Here is a 19538-nt window from a genome sequence, read left to right as displayed (position 1 = left end):
GAGGGTTAAATCAGGGCTGGCCAACTGGGACTCAGCTCCGTCCCCTCCTTGCCCCTCCCTGCATCTCCTGCCTGAGGGGGCTGCCTCAGTTTCCCTAGTGGGGGAGCAGGCCCCGAGAACAGCCTTGTCTCTACCGCCCCAAATACAGGAAACACGACAAAGAAGGCCTTGGAGTATCACCATGGAACATAACAACAACAACAACAACAACTGGTTGTAAGTCCCTTTGGGCTGCCCTGGGCAAGAGCAAGCAACTAATAGATTAAATAAATAAATAAAAATAACAATAATTGAAACTGCAGTACAGTGGTCCTTGCTTCGTTCTCGTGGTCCGTTCTTAACCTGAAACTGCTCTTAACCTGAAGCCCCACTTCAGCTAATGGGGCCTCCTGCTGCCGCCGTGCCACCGGAGCACAATGTCTGTTCTCATCCTGGGTTAGCGGAGTCTGTAACCTGAAGCGGAGTATGTAACCCGAGGTACTACTGTAATAATACTACTGTAATAATAATAATAATGCAGGCTCTTGAGGGGGGAACACGGGAACCCACCCATTTCCATAACAATCTTGAATCCCACAGAGTTAAGAGATCTGATATAGTGGGAATAATGGAAACCTGGCTGAAGGGAGAGGAGGAGTTGAGCGCAGGTGTCTGGGGGGGGGGGAGAGACCTTTAGATGCTTCTCCACGGAAACCCAGGCATGTGGGAGAGACTGGAGTTGCCCAGAGAGAAGCCTCAAAGGGGGGGGGAATAATAAAGGGGGCTTCCTCCCTTTCCTCTCCCCCTCCCATGGTTGGACTCGCTCTCACAGCCCCCAGCGCCCCCTGCAGCTCCTGATCTGGGACCTAAGGCAGGGCAAGGACTGAGCTTCAGGGGAGGAGAGGGTGGCTGGATCGGGGCTCCTGCTCAGGGATCTCTCGCTGGTCTACGTGGAGTCATGGCAGATTCCTGGGCAGGAGGGAGAGGTCAAGGCAGGCGCCCCCCCCAGTCCCCCTCTCTTTCTCCAAGATGGCTTTGATCCCTCCCCCAGGGATGCTTCCCTTCCTCCCTCCACCTCCGAGGGTCCCCTTTCCCCAGAGGCCCCCCTGGCCGGCTCAGCCTTCCTGCCAAATCTTCTCTCCCCATCCCAGGAGGGAGACGGGGGGGGGGTCTCCATCCAGGCCTCTCTCGCCCCCATTAACCCTTCCATGGACTCCCCACCAAGCCAGGATGGCGGCGCCCCAGGGATTCCTGCCAGGGGGAAGCCAGAACTGGGGCCTGGGTTCAAGTCCCAGCCCGGGGGGGGCCTCCCTTGTCCTTCCCGGGGGGGCGGCTGAGCATCTCCTCTCCCCCCTCCCTTGCTCGCTCCGCTATTCCCATTTCCTTCCCCGCAAGACTAAGGGCTGGGGGGTCTCCAAGGAGGCGCCCCCTCGGGGGGAGGGGCTCCTAAACCAGCCCCTCCCCCGCTCGCCGGATCCCCAGAAGGGAGGGGGAGGGGGAGGGATCCCCCACTTTCCTTTCACCCCCCCGCCCCAAATCCTGCCCCCCCTTCCCAGCTGCCCTGTTTGCAGATTCAGGGGGAGGAAAAGCCCCTCCTTCTCTCTCCCCCCCCCCCATATATAGATATATTTCGCACCTCTTTCCCCTCCTCCGCAGAGCTGCTCCTCTTCCGGGAAGGTGGATCAGGCCCCTCCCCTCCCCCTTGCCCCCCCTCCCTGGAAGCGGAGCTCACTGACTGGGGGGGGGAGGAATGAGTGGCCCCTCCCTCCCCGAAGACACCAATTCTCCTCCTCCCAAACCAGCTCCGTTTTCCTGATTCTCTCCTGAGAAAGTCCCGGGATCGATCCCCGGAGGCGGCAGGGAAGGAGACCCCCCCCACTGGGAAAAAGCCCTCCGGGGCGGGAAGGTGATACCCCCCCCTTTTAATCCCTTGCCGGGAGAGGCGGGGGGGGGGAGGCAGGGGGTCCCCGTTACAACAGCCCCGCAAAGTAGACCGGAGTTGCTGCGCCCTTTGGGGACTCGGAGCAGTAACTTAGGACCACCCTAAATGCTGCTCTCCCTCGCCATTATATATATATATATATATATATATATATATATATATATATATATATATGCTTTCGTAGATTTTCACGGGTACAGGAATGTAGGTTTTGGTGTCTTCGGGTGTCTTCCCGTGTAAGAGTTGGGGTGTCTAGGCGACGTTTCGACGAGGTCTCACTCGTCATCTTCAGGCTGGTGCTTTCGGCTTCTTGTTACTAGAACAGAGCAGGATCTCAGTGTTTGAGTTCCTATAAATACTGTTGAGGGGGTGTGGTGTATAGCCTCCAACGTTCTGGGCAGAGAGGAAGTTCCTAGGTTAATGTGCCTTTTCTTCTTTTGTTCATTAATTACTTGAGGGATATCTTGAGTGATTACTTGAGTGATATTCTGAGTACCACTTAGGAGGGTCATTAGGTGTGGATTAGTTGCTAAAGCTTTCGTGTCTTGACCTCTTGACCTTGTGAAGAGTTTTTCTGAGAAGATGGTTGTACTGCACTTAGTTGTGCTCTGGCTTGGCTTCGTGTATAGGGGCGAGCTGTGGTTTTGTGCCCTGTGCCAGCCAGATCTGTGTAGGGATTGCAGGGGGGTGCAGCATCCGGAGGTGCCACTATGGTTTGGCTACTGGATGGTGTCTGTAATTTATCTGTGGAGAGGGTCTGGGTTTGGGTCTGGTGTGGTTGATTGGAGATGGCGTTCTGTGTGCCTCTGGTTCTGGTGTCGGTTTTTGTGGGGAGGGCTAATTTCCAGATGTCTGGCAGGCGGGACGTGTCGTCACGCTTGTTCATGTTGTGAGGGTGTTTCTCTATCTCGATGGCTTCCATGATTATTCTCTTGTGGTGATGTTCCATGTTAAAGAGCAATTTGGAATCTGCAAAATTAATTTCGTGTCCTGTTTCTTTCATGTGTTGGTAAAGAGAGGAAGTTTTTTCTTCTTTTTTGACGGCATTCTTGTGTTCTGCGATACGTGCATTTATTCGTCTGTTTGTTTGTCCAATGTACGTGGCTGGGCAGACTTTGCAGGGTATTTCATAGACCCCTTGGTTTTCTAACTGGATTTTATCTTTTGGGTTTCTGAGGATATTGGCTATTTTTTGGTTGGTGCAAAAGGCTGTTTTGATATTGTGTTTATGGAGGATTTTGCTAATTTTATCTGTAGTGCCCTTGATATAAGGAAGGAGGGCCATGCCATTGTTTTCTTCTGTGTCTTGGTTTTTGGGGGGTGTTTCTTTTTGGATTAGCTTCGTAACCCTGTTTTGCTGGTATCCGTTGGCGATTAACACATTTGAGAGATTCTGTAACTCAGTTGTCAAGTGGTCTTTGTCAGCCAGGCGTTTGGTTCTGGAGATGAGAGTCTTGGCTACGGAGTTTATTTGTGCAGGGTGGTGGTGTGATTGTGCATGTAAGTAGCGGTTGGTGTGTGTTTTTTTCCGGTAGATAGTGTGTCCTAGGGAGCCATCAGGTTTTTTGTAGATTAGGACGTCAAGGAAGGGAAGTTGGTTGTTGGCTTCTATTTCCATAGTGAATTGTATTTTGGGGTGTAGGCTGTTGAGATGTGTGAGGAAGCTATCTAGTTTTTCCTTCCCGTGTGGCCAAATTACAAAGGTGTCGTCAACATATCTGAGCCAAAGTTTGGGTTTGTGTTCTGACTTGTCTAAAGCATTGGTTTCAAAGTGTTCCATGTACAGATTTGCGATGACCGGTGAGAGGGGTGACGACACGTCCCGCCTGCCAGACATCTGGAAATTAGCCCTCCCCACAAAAACCGACACCAGAACCAGAGGCACACAGAACGCCATCTCCAATCAACCACACCAGACCCAAACCCAGACCCTCTCCACAGATAAATTACAGACACCATCCAGTAGCCAAACCATAGTGGCACCTCCGGATGCTGCACCCCCCTGCAATCCCTACACAGATCTGGCTGGCACAGGGCACAAAACCACAGCTCGCCCCTATACACGAAGCCAAGCCAGAGCACAACTAAGTGCAGTACAACCATCTTCTCAGAAAAACTCTTCACAAGGTCAAGAGGTCAAGACACGAAAGCTTTAGCAACTAATCCACACCTAATGACCCTCCTAAGTGGTACTCAGAATATCACTCAAGTAATCACTCAAGATATCCCTCAAGTAATTAATGAACAAAAGAAGAAAAGGCACATTAACCTAGGAACTTCCTATCTGCCCAGAACGTTGGAGGCTATACACCACACCCCCTCAACAGTATTTATAGGAACTCAAACACTGAGATCCTGCTCTGTTCTAGTAACAAGAAGCCGAAAGCACCAGCCTGAAGATGACGAGTGAGACCTCGTCGAAACGTCGCCTAGACACCCCAACTCTTACACGGGAAGACACCCGAAGACACCAAAACCTACATTCCTGTACCCGTGAAAATCTACGAAAGCAAATATCTCACCTCTACGGGGAGGAAACCTTCCAGCTGACAAGAACCTACGAGAAAGTAGAAATCCGAAGAGCCACCATCTTATGTGATCTCTTGTTCCTACGCAACTGCTGAGACAACAACTTAATTCCCACATGCTTCCAACTTAAATTCCACTCTAAAACCCCAGCTACCGAAAGGATCCTGAAACGAACTGAACTATCCCTAATCAGAAACGAACTACATAAGAAAAGATACCTACTAAACCAAACCAACAAAGATCTGCTCACTCTTCACCTCAAACTCTGTAACAAAATCCACCCTGCACTCTGGGACAAATGCAAACAACTAGCCGTTTGGAGAGCTGAAACAGAGTCCTCACATAAGACAGACATACACACCAACAAACTCCACAAACTAGAGAAACGCCAGAAGCCCAGCCACCCTCCACAACAACCCATGAAACAAACAGTACATAACATATCAGACAGGATCCTCACCTCAACTGAAACCAAAGTACTCTCCAAAGGTTTCAACTTTGCAGTCGCCCCGAGACGCATCCCCACGGAAAACATCACATGCGGAGTCGAAGCTAGCCTAACCAAAATCAACCCAGATGAAGCCAATAAAATCAGACTTGAAGTCACCAACATCCTCTGCTCCAGCAAACCACCCAGAAGCAATTTACACAAAGAAGAACAGAAAGCACTCACCAACCTGAGGAAAGACAACAACATAATCATTCTCCCAGCAGACAAAGGTAATGCCACTGTTGTGATGAACACATCGGACTACCAAGCAAAACTATCAAATCTACTCCAAGACCCTACCTACCAACCTATAAAAACAGATCCCACCACCTATCTGGAAAAAACCACCAAATCCAAAATAAAAGCCTCTCCTATCAGTGAAGAAATCCAGCTAAGAATCATCCCCAGAGAAAAATCATCCAGATGCCCCAAACTCTACGGTCTCCCCAAGATACACAAAGAAGGAACACCACTCAGACCAATAGTCAGCTCCATAGGCTCACCTCTACAAAATCTCGCTAAATTTCTCGCTAAGCAACTTCAGCCCTATGCAGAATCTATCGCTTCACACGTTACAAACTCCTTCCAGTTCATAGAAACAATAAAGAAACAAAACCTACATCCCGATGACCTACTTGTGAGCTTCGATGTTGTATCTCTCTTCACACAAGTGCCCATTAATGAAGCCTTGACAGCCATTCAAAACAAATACAATCCCCCCGAATACATCCTGGACCTGACCAACCACTGCCTAACCAACACGTACTTCATCCACAATGGACAAAGATACAAACAGATAGAAGGAGCACCTATGGGATCACCCCTCTCACCGGTCATCGCAAATCTGTACATGGAACACTTTGAAACCAATGCTTTAGACAAGTCAGAACACAAACCCAAACTTTGGCTCAGATATGTTGACGACACCTTTGTAATTTGGCCACACGGGAAGGAAAAACTAGATAGCTTCCTCACACATCTCAACAGCCTACACCCCAAAATACAATTCACTATGGAAATAGAAGCCAACAACCAACTTCCCTTCCTTGACGTCCTAATCTACAAAAAACCTGATGGCTCCCTAGGACACACTATCTACCGGAAAAAAACACACACCAACCGCTACTTACATGCACAATCACACCACCACCCTGCACAAATAAACTCCGTAGCCAAGACTCTCATCTCCAGAACCAAACGCCTGGCTGACAAAGACCACTTGACAACTGAGTTACAGAATCTCTCAAATGTGTTAATCGCCAACGGATACCAGCAAAACAGGGTTACGAAGCTAATCCAAAAAGAAACACCCCCCAAAAACCAAGACACAGAAGAAAACAATGGCATGGCCCTCCTTCCTTATATCAAGGGCACTACAGATAAAATTAGCAAAATCCTCCATAAACACAATATCAAAACAGCCTTTTGCACCAACCAAAAAATAGCCAATATCCTCAGAAACCCAAAAGATAAAATCCAGTTAGAAAACCAAGGGGTCTATGAAATACCCTGCAAAGTCTGCCCAGCCACGTACATTGGACAAACAAACAGACGAATAAATGCACGTATCGCAGAACACAAGAATGCCGTCAAAAAAGAAGAAAAAACTTCCTCTCTTTACCAACACATGAAAGAAACAGGACACGAAATTAATTTTGCAGATTCCAAATTGCTCTTTAACATGGAACATCACCACAAGAGAATAATCATGGAAGCCATCGAGATAGAGAAACACCCTCACAACATGAACAAGCGTGACGACACGTCCCGCCTGCCAGACATCTGGAAATTAGCCCTCCCCACAAAAACCGACACCAGAACCAGAGGCACACAGAACGCCATCTCCAATCAACCACACCAGACCCAAACCCAGACCCTCTCCACAGATAAATTACAGACACCATCCAGTAGCCAAACCATAGTGGCACCTCCGGATGCTGCACCCCCCTGCAATCCCTACACAGATCTGGCTGGCACAGGGCACAAAACCACAGCTCGCCCCTATACACGAAGCCAAGCCAGAGCACAACTAAGTGCAGTACAGCCATCTTCTCAGAAAAACTCTTCACAAGGTCAAGAGGTCAAGACACGAAAGCTTTAGCAACTAATCCACACCTAATGACCCTCCTAAGTGGTACTCAGAATATCACTCAAGTAATCACTCAAGATATCCCTCAAGTAATTAATGAACAAAAGAAGAAAAGGCACATTAACCTAGGAACTTCCTATCTGCCCAGAACGTTGGAGGCTATACACCACACCCCCTCAACAGTATTTATAGGAACTCAAACACTGAGATCCTGCTCTGTTCTAGTAACAAGAAGCCGAAAGCACCAGCCTGAAGATGACGAGTGAGACCTCGTCGAAACGTCGCCTAGACACCCCAACTCTTACACGGGAAGACACCCGAAGACACCAAAACCTGCATATATATATATATATATATATATATATATAGATCCGCTGATTTTGTGTGAGCTGCTCGCAGGACAGCTTTGGTTCAAAGGCAAGATGGAAATGCCAAGGTTTTCCCCCTTCCTAGCAAAGCGCTCTTCCGCCGCCCCTCCTCTCCAGATCCAGGGCTCCCCCCTTCCTCTCCCCCTTGGAAGACAGAGCCAGAGCATCGCCCCCTCTCCTGGGAGTCTCTTCCCCTGCCAAACAGCTCTTGCTGGCAAAGGTTTCGTCAGAATCGCCTTTCTTGCAGCTTGAGGCCATGGGTTCGAGTCCTACCCTACAGCCTAGAACAGAGTTCTCTTTCTTTGTTGCTGCATCACCCTGCGGACTCAGGTTAAGCTGGTGGTCCACCAAGACCCCTGGATCCTTCTCACATGTACTGCTAGTCAGGCAGGTGTCCCCCATCCTCTATTTGTGCAGGTGGGTCTTCCTGCCTAAGTGCAGAGCCTGACATTTGTCCCTGTTGAAGTTCATTTTGTTACTCATTTTGTCATGCAAGGACGTGACCCAGCGGAGATGCTATTCCTGTTACAGGAAATCTCAGGGGAGCATCAATAGAAGAAGAAGAAGAAGAGTTTGGATTTGATATCCCGCCTTTCACTCCCCTTCAGGAGTCTCAAAGCGGCTCACATTCTCCTTTCCCTTCCTCCCCCACAACAAACACTCTGTGAGGTGAGTGGGGCTGAGAGACTTCAAAGAAGTGTGACTGGCCCAAGGTCACCCAGCAGCTGCATGTGGAGGAGCGGAGACGCGAACCCGGTTCCCCAGATTAGGAGTCTGCCGCTCTTAACCACTACACCACACTGGCTCAGTTGCACTCCTCCCCAGTGGTGGATCTATGGCTGGGCAGGATCTGTCCCGCCTCAGACTGCAGGGGAGGCAGCTGGCAGGATGGACTGCTCCCCAGTGCACTCCTTCTCCCAAGGGAGGAGGGTCCTGGCTGGACATCTCCTCCCCCCTGACTTGGTCTGCTTCCCCAAGTGGTGGAATCCATGTGATGTGTCCCAGAAAAGAGGGTCTTCCTTGCAGGCTGAAGTGGTGCAGTCCAGATACAGGCTAAACCCCTGGGAGATGTGGAGGAGGCAGAGCCCTTGGGCCTCTCCCTCCCTTCCCCACCCCTTTGAGAGCACACCAGGCCTCACTTGTGAAGGATGGGTTCAGCCGTTCCTGGAAAGAGCCCTGAAAACTGGCCACGCCAGGTCCACGTGCCCCTATGACCTTCAAAGGAGGCTTCCTCTTGGCTGCCTCAATGCTCAGAGGTGGCTCCTGCCTCCAGGCAGCTAGTGGATTTGTAGAAAGTTGACCCTTAAGTCTGGCACCTGCACACTATAGACATCCACAGGATTTCTCCCCTAGGTGTGTTATCTTGGGGATAATGTGATAGGAGCTTCCAGTGAAGCATTTAACACACACTTAGGCCACATCCCCATTGCATCGAGGTCTCTCTGGCACTGCCCACTCTCTGCTCTGCCACATTCCCTCCTCATGCAAGATTTGCAGCTAGGAGGCCAGTCCTTCCTGGTTATGCCGCTAAACAGATCTGCCCCCCCCCCCGAGATAATGTTTTATATGAACACTTCCCTCTTCACATAGCTAAGAATGAGGTGTTGTGACACAATTTATTTGTAAAATATAAACAATAGCACTTCCAATCTGGAGCTGCCATGGCAAACAGCAGATCCCATGATAGTGGACATGCAGATAATTAAGGAGGATTGGAGAGTTATTATCCTTGGAACTGTGGGATGTAAACACAGGAGCAGTCAATGACAACATTCCTAGAGTGTACATGTTACAACATGGGGAGGGATGTCTGTCCATCAAGCAGGTAAACTTCCTGGGGACGGACTTCCTCCGCATGTGACCAGAGGTGGGTGTGGCCTCACCTGTGCAGGTAATGACAAAAGCACAGGGCAGGCAGCCACTCTCTCTCTCTGCCATCACCTTTCGAAGAAGCAGGATGCCCTCTTGGCTCTCAGCCAAGAGAGGAGAGGGCTATCTTCCTATAAGATAGATTCTAAGTGTATTTTACCTTTTTAAGCCTGTCTGCCGTCTGGGATCATACTGTGAACAGATCGTGAGTAAACTCTTTTATACTTTTATAAAGACTGTGTTGTGTCTTCTATTTTAAGAGGGAACAAAGGGGAAATTACCAGAGTAATTATTATAGAGGTTCTAGCGAACCTGTGCACACGTTACCGTTGCGTACTTAAAGGGGAATGTATATAAACTCTGCTGATATTTTGGGAACTTGTTAGCACAAGTTGGACAAGGATATAATTAGTCAATATATCCTCTCCTGCACCCCAGAACATTCCCACAGGAACCCCCCCAAGCCCCCCCCCCGGGGTGAGTTCTCACTTGCAGATCGTCCAATACCTGTCACTTGCTTCTAAGATGCAGAGCAGGGGACGCTGAGTGCATGGCACTGCACTTATCGGTAACTCTCCAACGTAGTCACCATGAGCGGCGGTTCCTCTGTTTTTTAAGATAGATATGAATTTGGACTTTAAAAACAGACATGCTCTGGAAGAAGGAGACAAGATAACCTGCTGATTGAATCAGCCACTGAGTGCGAGGGTCTCGATCTGGAGAGGACTATCGTCGTAACCGGATTGGAAGGTGGGTGAAGGGAAGCCTTTGTTGGAAAACGCTCGGGGCTACCTTCAGCCCCCCCCCCCGGATCTCCGAGCGTCCTCCGGTGAGCATAGCTCTGGAAAAGGCACCCCCTTCTTCTCCAGGGCACTCCAGCGACATAAACCAACTTGATTGATGCACACTAGCCTTCTGGCTTAACACAGCAGAAGAAAGAAGCATCGTAGTTCTAAACTACTATTTATTTACATAACATTTACATACATATGCATAATGGCATCCATTCTCATCAGCTCCAACAACAAAACAGAAGGACATAAAAGTGAAAGTAGTTTCACAGTCTCACACCGGAAGGGAGATAAGACAGTCTTCCTTTCTCACGCTTCACTCAGACAGGCGTGTGAAATATATCAAACATAAAATCAGCATTGGGGAGCCTGAAATGCTAACAGCCTTTGTTCTTTCTCTATACATGCAATACATTGTTTTATGATGTGGCAATCCTTCACTCAAGAAAGAAAAATAATTCCTAATGGAATATAATTATTAATGGATGTTAATTAGTAATGGAAAGCTGGAAGTCAGCCCTAGTTGTGGTTTAGTCGTTTAGTTGTGTCCACCTCTTCGTGACCCCCTGGACCAGAGCACGCCAGGCACTCCCGTCTTCCACTGCCTCCCGCACTTTAGTCAAACTCATGCTGGTAGCTTCGAGAACATTGTCCAATTATGGTGCTGGAGTTTCCTCCAGCACCATAATTCAAAAGCATCAATTCTTCAGCAATCAGCCTTCTTTACAGTCCACCTCTCACTTCCATACATCACTACTGGGAAAGGGCAAAATGCCAATGAAAGATGGGAGAGTCGATTGCACAGCAAGAATCAAGTTATCGGAGTGGGGTTGGGGTGGGGAATACCGGAAATAATAGATTACAACAGGAAGGGAAATACCAACCTTAAAAGATATTCCACACAGAAAGTTACAAGATATAAACCGCTCTGGCAAATTGAAAGATATGGAATAGCTAAATACGAACCAAGTGGCTACGTCAGTGGCTGCGAAGATTAAGGAGCAACATTGGAACTGAACTATTTGAATTAAAAAAGAATGGAAGCAGGAGAAGGAACAACAACAGCATCTCCCCCCTTCCTCTCCCCCTTGGAAGACAGAGCCAGAGCATCGCCCCCTCTCCTGGGAGTCTCTTCCCCTGCCAAACAGCTCTTGCTGGCAAAGGTTTCGTCAGAATCGCCTTTCTTGCAGCTTGAGGCCATGGGTTCGAGTCCTACCCTACAGCCTAGAACAGAGTTCTCTTTCTTTGTTGCTGCATCACCCTGCGGACTCAGGTTAAGCTGGTGGTCCACCGAGACCCCTGGATCCTTCTCACATGTACTGCTAGTCAGGCAGGTGTCCCCCATCCTCTATTTGTGCAGGTGGGTCTTCCTGCCTAAGTGCAGAGCCTGACATTTGTCCCTGTTGAAGTTCATTTTGTTACTCATTTTGTCATGCAAGGACGTGACCCAGCGGAGATGCTATTCCTGTTACAGGAAATCTCAGGGGAGCATCAATAGAAGAAGAAGAAGAAGAGTTTGGATTTGATATCCCGCCTTTCACTCCCCTTCAGGAGTCTCAAAGCGGCTCACATTCTCCTTTCCCTTCCTCCCCCACAACAAACACTCTGTGAGGTGAGTGGGGCTGAGAGACTTCAAAGAAGTGTGACTGGCCCAAGGTCACCCAGCAGCTGCATGTGGAGGAGCGGAGACGCGAACCCGGTTCCCCAGATTAGGAGTCTGCCGCTCTTAACCACTACACCACACTGGCTCAGTTGCACTCCTCCCCAGTGGTGGATCTATGGCTGGGCAGGATCTGTCCCGCCTCAGACTGCAGGGGAGGCAGCTGGCAGGATGGACTGCTCCCCAGTGCACTCCTTCTCCCAAGGGAGGAGGGTCCTGGCTGGACATCTCCTCCCCCCTGACTTGGTCTGCTTCCCCAAGTGGTGGAATCCATGTGATGTGTCCCAGAAAAGAGGGTCTTCCTTGCAGGCTGAAGTGGTGCAGTCCAGATACAGGCTAAACCCCTGGGAGATGTGGAGGAGGCAGAGCCCTTGGGCCTCTCCCTCCCTTCCCCACCCCTTTGAGAGCACACCAGGCCTCACTTGTGAAGGATGGGTTCAGCCGTTCCTGGAAAGAGCCCTGAAAACTGGCCACGCCAGGTCCACGTGCCCCTATGACCTTCAAAGGAGGCTTCCTCTTGGCTGCCTCAATGCTCAGAGGTGGCTCCTGCCTCCAGGCAGCTAGTGGATTTGTAGAAAGTTGACCCTTAAGTCTGGCACCTGCACACTATAGACATCCACAGGATTTCTCCCCTAGGTGTGTTATCTTGGGGATAATGTGATAGGAGCTTCCAGTGAAGCATTTAACACACACTTAGGCCACATCCCCATTGCATCGAGGTCTCTCTGGCACTGCCCACTCTCTGCTCTGCCACATTCCCTCCTCATGCAAGATTTGCAGCTAGGAGGCCAGTCCTTCCTGGTTATGCCGCTAAACAGATCTGCCCCCCCCCCCCGAGATAATGTTTTATATGAACACTTCCCTCTTCACATAGCTAAGAATGAGGTGTTGTGACACAATTTATTTGTAAAATATAAACAATAGCACTTCCAATCTGGAGCTGCCATGGCAAACAGCAGATCCCATGATAGTGGACATGCAGATAATTAAGGAGGATTGGAGAGTTATTATCCTTGGAACTGTGGGATGTAAACACAGGAGCAGTCAATGACAACATTCCTAGAGTGTACATGTTACAACATGGGGAGGGATGTCTGTCCATCAAGCAGGTAAACTTCCTGGGGACGGACTTCCTCCGCATGTGACCAGAGGTGGGTGTGGCCTCACCTGTGCAGGTAATGACAAAAGCACAGGGCAGGCAGCCACTCTCTCTCTCTGCCATCACCTTTCGAAGAAGCAGGATGCCCTCTTGGCTCTCAGCCAAGAGAGGAGAGGGCTATCTTCCTATAAGATAGATTCTAAGTGTATTTTACCTTTTTAAGCCTGTCTGCCGTCTGGGATCATACTGTGAACAGATCGTGAGTAAACTCTTTTATACTTTTATAAAGACTGTGTTGTGTCTTCTATTTTAAGAGGGAACAAAGGGGAAATTACCAGAGTAATTATTATAGAGGTTCTAGCGAACCTGTGCACACGTTACCGTTGCGTACTTAAAGGGGAATGTATATAAACTCTGCTGATATTTTGGGAACTTGTTAGCACAAGTTGGACAAGGATATAATTAGTCAATATATCCTCTCCTGCACCCCAGAACATTCCCACAAAGGGTTATGGGCCCAGTATTGCATATTTCCGCGTATTTTTGAAGGATTGCATTGGATTGTGATTTTGAGTTGAGTAGTATTTTTCTGAGTTAACTTCCTGGTAAGCACATGGTCCTTTGTTCCATTGTGCAGTGGGGATTAAGCAACCCCCCCCCCTTCCCTCAGAGTTCACAGTGACCCAAGGCAGTGAAGAATTGTTTTGTATTTTGAGATTTTTGAGATTTTGATTTTAAAATTTTGAGAAATTTTGAAATTTTGAGAAATTTTCAAATTTTCGATTTTAAGATGGCTAGAGCAGCTTTTGATAGTGATGCAAAGCTAGGAATGCCTGTGCTGAATGAGTACAATTTCATGCACTGGAAGCAGCGCTTGATAGCATGTTTAGATTATAAGCACATTTTGGAAGCTTTAAAGCCTCAGCCTACAGGATCGTCTGAGGAAGATCTAGCCAAGATAAGTGCTTGGAAACGCATGAACAGCGAAGCTAGACACATAATTTTGAGTGGACTTCGCGATGAGCAGCTATCATTAATAAATAGTACAGATGATGCATCTCAAATCTTAAGAGATATTGAGCGCGTATATGGAGAATCTAGCATAAACAGCTTCAGAAACTTGGTGTGTAAATTAACCAGATTGAGGATGAATTCAAAAGAGGAATTCACAGAGCACATCAACAAGTTTACTGAGATTATTCAAAGAATTGATCTGACTCCCAAAGCTTTTGATGAGGATACAAAGATAGCATTTTTGTTATCATCACTTGGACCACGCTTTAGCGCATTTGTAAGTTTGATGGCTCATAGACAAGGTCTTTTAAAGACTTGATTGGTTATTTAAAAGAAGAATGCAGAGATAGAGCTGAATCTCCAGTGAGAAATGCTAGAAGCAAGGACAGCAGTTATGCATCTAGGCAATGTACAAAGTCCAAAGAGATGCCTAAGAAAGTGATTTGCTTTAATTGTAACAAAGAAGGACACATTGCAAAGAACTGCAGAGCTCCTAAAGCGAAGAAACCCCACCCCTTTCAGCCAAAAGGGGAAAAGAAGGGGAAATGTGAATGCACATGGTTACTGCAAGAAAGGAACTTAGCTGTCCAGAATCGTGAAAATAAACGTAATAAATGGATTTTAGATTCAGGAGCGAGTTCGCATTTTTCATATAAAAAGGACTATTTTAATGAGATTAATGAGATAAATGATGAAGAAGGATCTGAAATTGAGATTGCAGATGGCAACATTGTTAAAGCAAAAGGTGCAGGTTCCATGAGCCTGAAATGCAATATAAACAATGAATGCATTGAGAACACAATCTCTAGAGTTTTGTATGTTCCAGAGCTGAGCTGCAATTTAATCAGCGTGTCCACTTTGGACAAGAAAGGTTTCCAGGTCACATTTGGAAATGGAGAATGCAAAGTGACTAGAAATGGCAAAGTGTTTGCTCAAGCAAAGCTAATAAATGGTGTATATGAGCTTGATCTTTCAGAGAACCAATCTGCAAAAGTGGCACATTCCAGACAGAAGGATGAAGCAGATCTGGACTTATGGCACAGAAGGCTAGGACACAGGGACGCCAGCGTCATTCTGGATCTACAGAAAAGAAATCTTGTAAGAGGTTTGCAGGTAAAGCAGAGCAACAAAGCTCCAGCAAAGTGCATAAGCTGTATTACTGAGAAGGCTGTAAAACCTTCATTTCCACGTTGTGCAGAACAAAGAAGCAACAAAGTGCTTGACATAGTGCACACTGACATATGTGGACCCATGAATGTTCCCTCACTGGGAAAGAATAGATATATTTTAATATTTCTGGATGACTTTTCAAGATTTTGTGTTGTATATTTCCTCAAAGAGAAGAGTGAGACAGTGGACAAGCTCCAGGAATACATTGCCATGGTCAAGAATAAATTCCAGAGAGCTCCAGCTGTGTTAATGAGCGACAATGGAGGTGAGTACTGCTCAAATGAAATGCAGGCTCTCCTGGCCAAGGAAGGAATTGCACACGTAACCACAATTCCTTACACACCACAGCAGAATGCCATAGCTGAGAGAAAGTTTAGGTCCATTATGGACATGACAAGGTGCATGCTAAAGGATGCACGTTTGCCACAAAGGCTGTGGGCCGAAGGAGTGTACACGTCGGTCTATTTGCAGAATAGACTGCCAACTAAAGGTGCAGAGCGCACACCATTTGAACTTTGGCATGGGAAAGCTCCCAATCTGTCGCACATACGTGTGTTTGGAAGTCCGTGTTACTTCCACGTGCCCAAGGAACACAGACACAAGCTTGACTCCAGGGCAAAAGCAGGTATCCTTGTGGGATATGCTTCTGGAGGCAAAGGATACAGAATTATGGACTTACAAACTGGTAAGACGAATGCATACCATGCGGTTTATTTTGATGAATATGGAAAAGTAGACACTAAGAACACTGTTGTGGATTCTTCAGATGAGTCAGAAAGGACTCAAGAGTTTGTATATTTCCCTTTTGAGACCCCACAAAGTAATTATCTGCCTTCGAGTGTTACAGCGCCCCCTACAGGTGACGCACCAGAAGACGCAGAGGACCAGAACCCTGGCGGCACCAGAGACGAAGATGAGGACTCAGATGAGGACATGCCTGCGTTGGAGGAGGATGAGGAAGCTGATGCGGTCGCACAACCAGAGGTCAGGATCTCATCCAGAACCAACAAAGGTGTCCCACCAGTACGGTTGTCCTACTTTGCAGGGTCGGCGTTTCCACAGGAACCTTCCACTTGGGAAGAGATACAGGAGATGCCAGCTGCAGAAGCCAGTCTCTGGAGGAAGGCCGCGCAGGAGGAGATGGATGCACTGCATCAGAACAAGACCTGGACACTCACTGAGCTGCTTCCCGGTAAGAAGGCCATTGGCAGTAAATGGGTTTTCAAGGTTAAGAAGGGGTCAGAAGGGGAAGTGCAGCGCTACAAAGCTAGACTTGTAGCACAGGGATTTTCACAGCGTTTTGGTGAAGACTATGATGAAGTTTTTGCACCAACTGTGAGGTACAGCAGCGTAAGAATGCTTTTAAGCATTGCAGCCTCCAAGAAAATGAGGGTGAAACACATAGACATTGCTACCGCTTTTCTACATGGGCAGATTTCAGAGGAAATTTACATGAAGCAGCCCAAAGGTTTTGTAAAACCACATGAGGCACATCTAGTGTGCAAACTGCAGAAAGGACTTTATGGACTTAAACAGGCTGCCAGAGCCTGGAACCAGAAGTTGCATAAAATGTTGACGCAACTTGGGTACAAGCAAGGCGACGCTGACAAGTGCTTGTACAGTAAGTCAAATAATGGACAATTCTCATATATCCTAGCATTTGTTGATGACCTGATTATTGCCACAGCAAGTGAGAAAGACTATACACAGATAGTAAAACACCTTAGCAAGGAGGTGGAGGTCAAGGAGCTAGGAGATGTCCAGTACTACCTCGGGATCCAGGTGGAAAGAGAAGAGGACGGCTCATTTCTTCTCAGCCAAAGACAGAAGATCCACGAGCTAATTGAGCACATGCAGATGCAAGACGCACATCCAGTTGCTACACCGATGGCTACTGACTTCCTGAAGAATCAGCAGGATTCGAAGCAGTTGCCAGACAACAATGACTACAGGTCGGCGATTGGTAAACTTTTGTATTTAGTTACCACATGTAGACCTGACTTAGCTAATGCTGTGGGGATTCTTAGCAGAAAAGTGAATTCTCCCACTGAGCATGATTGGGCAGGTGTAAAGAGGGTGGTGCGATATTTGAAGGGTACCATGAATTGTAAATTAAGGTTACCAGCCGTCAAAGACCCTAAGTTGGTTGGGTATACAGATGCTGATTGGGCTGGGGATAATGCTGATTATAAATCAACAAGTGGTCATGTTTTTATGTTTGGGGATGGACCTGTCTCATGGGGCAGTTATAAACAGAGCTGTGTAGCATTATCTTCCACAGAATCAGAATACGTTGCAGCAACAGAAGCCTGCAGAGAGATCGCCTGGCTTGATCAACTCATAAAGGACTTTGGGTTGGTGAGAAAAGGGCCTGTCAGCTTGCTAGAGGACAATCAAAGTTGCCTGAAGCTGACGCAGAGTGAGAAGTTCCTGGCCAGAACAAAACACATTGGGGTTAAATACCACTACATACGCCAGATGATCCAGGATGGACTTGTGGAGCTATCCTACTGCAGCACCCAAGAGATGACTGCTGACATCCTGACGAAACCCCTACCAAGAGAGAGTTTCCAGAATCTACGTGTCAAGCTGGGACTCTGGGTGGTTGAATAAAGTTGTTTATGTTTTGTATATGTTGTATTGCCTGAGAAGGGGTATGTGGGATGTAAACACAGGAGCAGTCAATGACAACATTCCTAGAGTGTACATGTTACAACATGGGGAGGGATGTCTGTCCATCAAGCAGGTAAACTTCCTGGGGACGGACTTCCTCCGCATGTGACCAGAGGTGGGTGTGGCCTCACCTGTGCAGGTAATGACAAAAGCACAGGGCAGGCAGCCACTCTCTCTCTCTGCCATCACCTTTCGAAGAAGCAGGATGCCCTCTTGGCTCTCAGCCAAGAGAGGAGAGGGCTATCTTCCTATAAGATAGATTCTAAGTGTATTTTACCTTTTTAAGCCTGTCTGCCGTCTGGGATCATACTGTGAACAGATCGTGAGTAAACTCTTTTATACTTTTATAAAGACTGTGTTGTGTCTTCTATTTTAAGAGGGAACAAAGGGGAAATTACCAGAGTAATTATTATAGAGGTTCTAGCGAACCTGTGCACACGTTACCGTTGCGTACTTAAAGGGGAATGTATATAAACTCTGCTGATATTTTGGGAACTTGTTAGCACAAGTTGGACAAGGATATAATTAGTCAATATATCCTCTCCTGCACCCCAGAACATTCCCACAGGAACCCCCCCAAGCCCCCCCCCGGGGTGAGTTCTCACTTGCAGATCGTCCAATACCTGTCACTTGCTTCTAAGATGCAGAGCAGGGGACGCTGAGTGCATGGCACTGCACTTATCGGTAACTCTCCAACGTAGTCACCATGAGCGGCGGTTCCTCTGTTTTTTAAGATAGATATGAATTTGGACTTTAAAAACAGACATGCTCTGGAAGAAGGAGACAAGATAACCTGCTGATTGAATCAGCCACTGAGTGCGAGGGTCTCGATCTGGAGAGGACTATCGTCGTAACCGGATTGGAAGGTGGGTGAAGGGAAGCCTTTGTTGGAAAACGCTCGGGGCTACCTTCAGCCCCCCCCCCGGATCTCCGAGCGTCCTCCGGTGAGCATAGCTCTGGAAAAGGCACCCCCTTCTTCTCCAGGGCACTCCAGCGACATAAACCAACTTGATTGATGCACACTAGCCTTCTGGCTTAACACAGCAGAAGAAAGAAGCATCGTAGTTCTAAACTACTATTTATTTACATAACATTTACATACATATGCATAATGGCATCCATTCTCATCAGCTCCAACAACAAAACAGAAGGACATAAAAGTGAAAGTAGTTTCACAGTCTCACACCGGAAGGGAGATAAGACAGTCTTCCTTTCTCACGCTTCACTCAGACAGGCGTGTGAAATATATCAAACATAAAATCAGCATTGGGGAGCCTGAAATGCTAACAGCCTTTGTTCTTTCTCTATACATGCAATACATTGTTTTATGATGTGGCAATCCTTCACTCAAGAAAGAAAAATAATTCCTAATGGAATATAATTATTAATGGATGTTAATTAGTAATGGAAAGCTGGAAGTCAGCCCTAGTTGTGGTTTAGTCGTTTAGTTGTGTCCACCTCTTCGTGACCCCCTGGACCAGAGCACGCCAGGCACTCCCGTCTTCCACTGCCTCCCGCACTTTAGTCAAACTCATGCTGGTAGCTTCGAGAACATTGTCCAATTATGGTGCTGGAGTTTCCTCCAGCACCATAATTCAAAAGCATCAATTCTTCAGCAATCAGCCTTCTTTACAGTCCACCTCTCACTTCCATACATCACTACTGGGAAAGGGCAAAATGCCAATGAAAGATGGGAGAGTCGATTGCACAGCAAGAATCAAGTTATCGGAGTGGGGTTGGGGTGGGGAATACCGGAAATAATAGATTACAACAGGAAGGGAAATACCAACCTTAAAAGATATTCCACACAGAAAGTTACAAGATATAAACCGCTCTGGCAAATTGAAAGATATGGAATAGCTAAA

At 47.5% G+C, this 19538-nt stretch overlaps 1 long non-coding RNA gene across 1 annotated transcript in view; it reads right to left on the bottom strand.

Annotated features, from left to right (window-relative positions):
* Window positions 1-322: 322 nt before the first annotated feature.
* LOC308579578 overlaps window positions 323-19538 on the bottom strand; it is a 77998-nt gene continuing 58782 nt past the window's right edge. The window contains exon 3 of the long non-coding RNA XR_014004544.1: window positions 323-453. This is a non-coding gene — a long non-coding RNA (uncharacterized lncRNA). The remainder of the gene's footprint in view (window positions 454-19538) is intronic.

This window comes from Podarcis bocagei (genome assembly GCF_964188305.1).
Source record: "Podarcis bocagei genome assembly, contig: HAP1_SCAFFOLD_215, whole genome shotgun sequence".
Classification (NCBI taxonomy): Eukaryota; Metazoa; Chordata; class Lepidosauria; order Squamata; family Lacertidae; genus Podarcis; species Podarcis bocagei.
The sequence above is the reverse complement of the archived record's forward strand: the minus strand, read 5'-3'. Positions and strand labels throughout refer to the sequence as shown.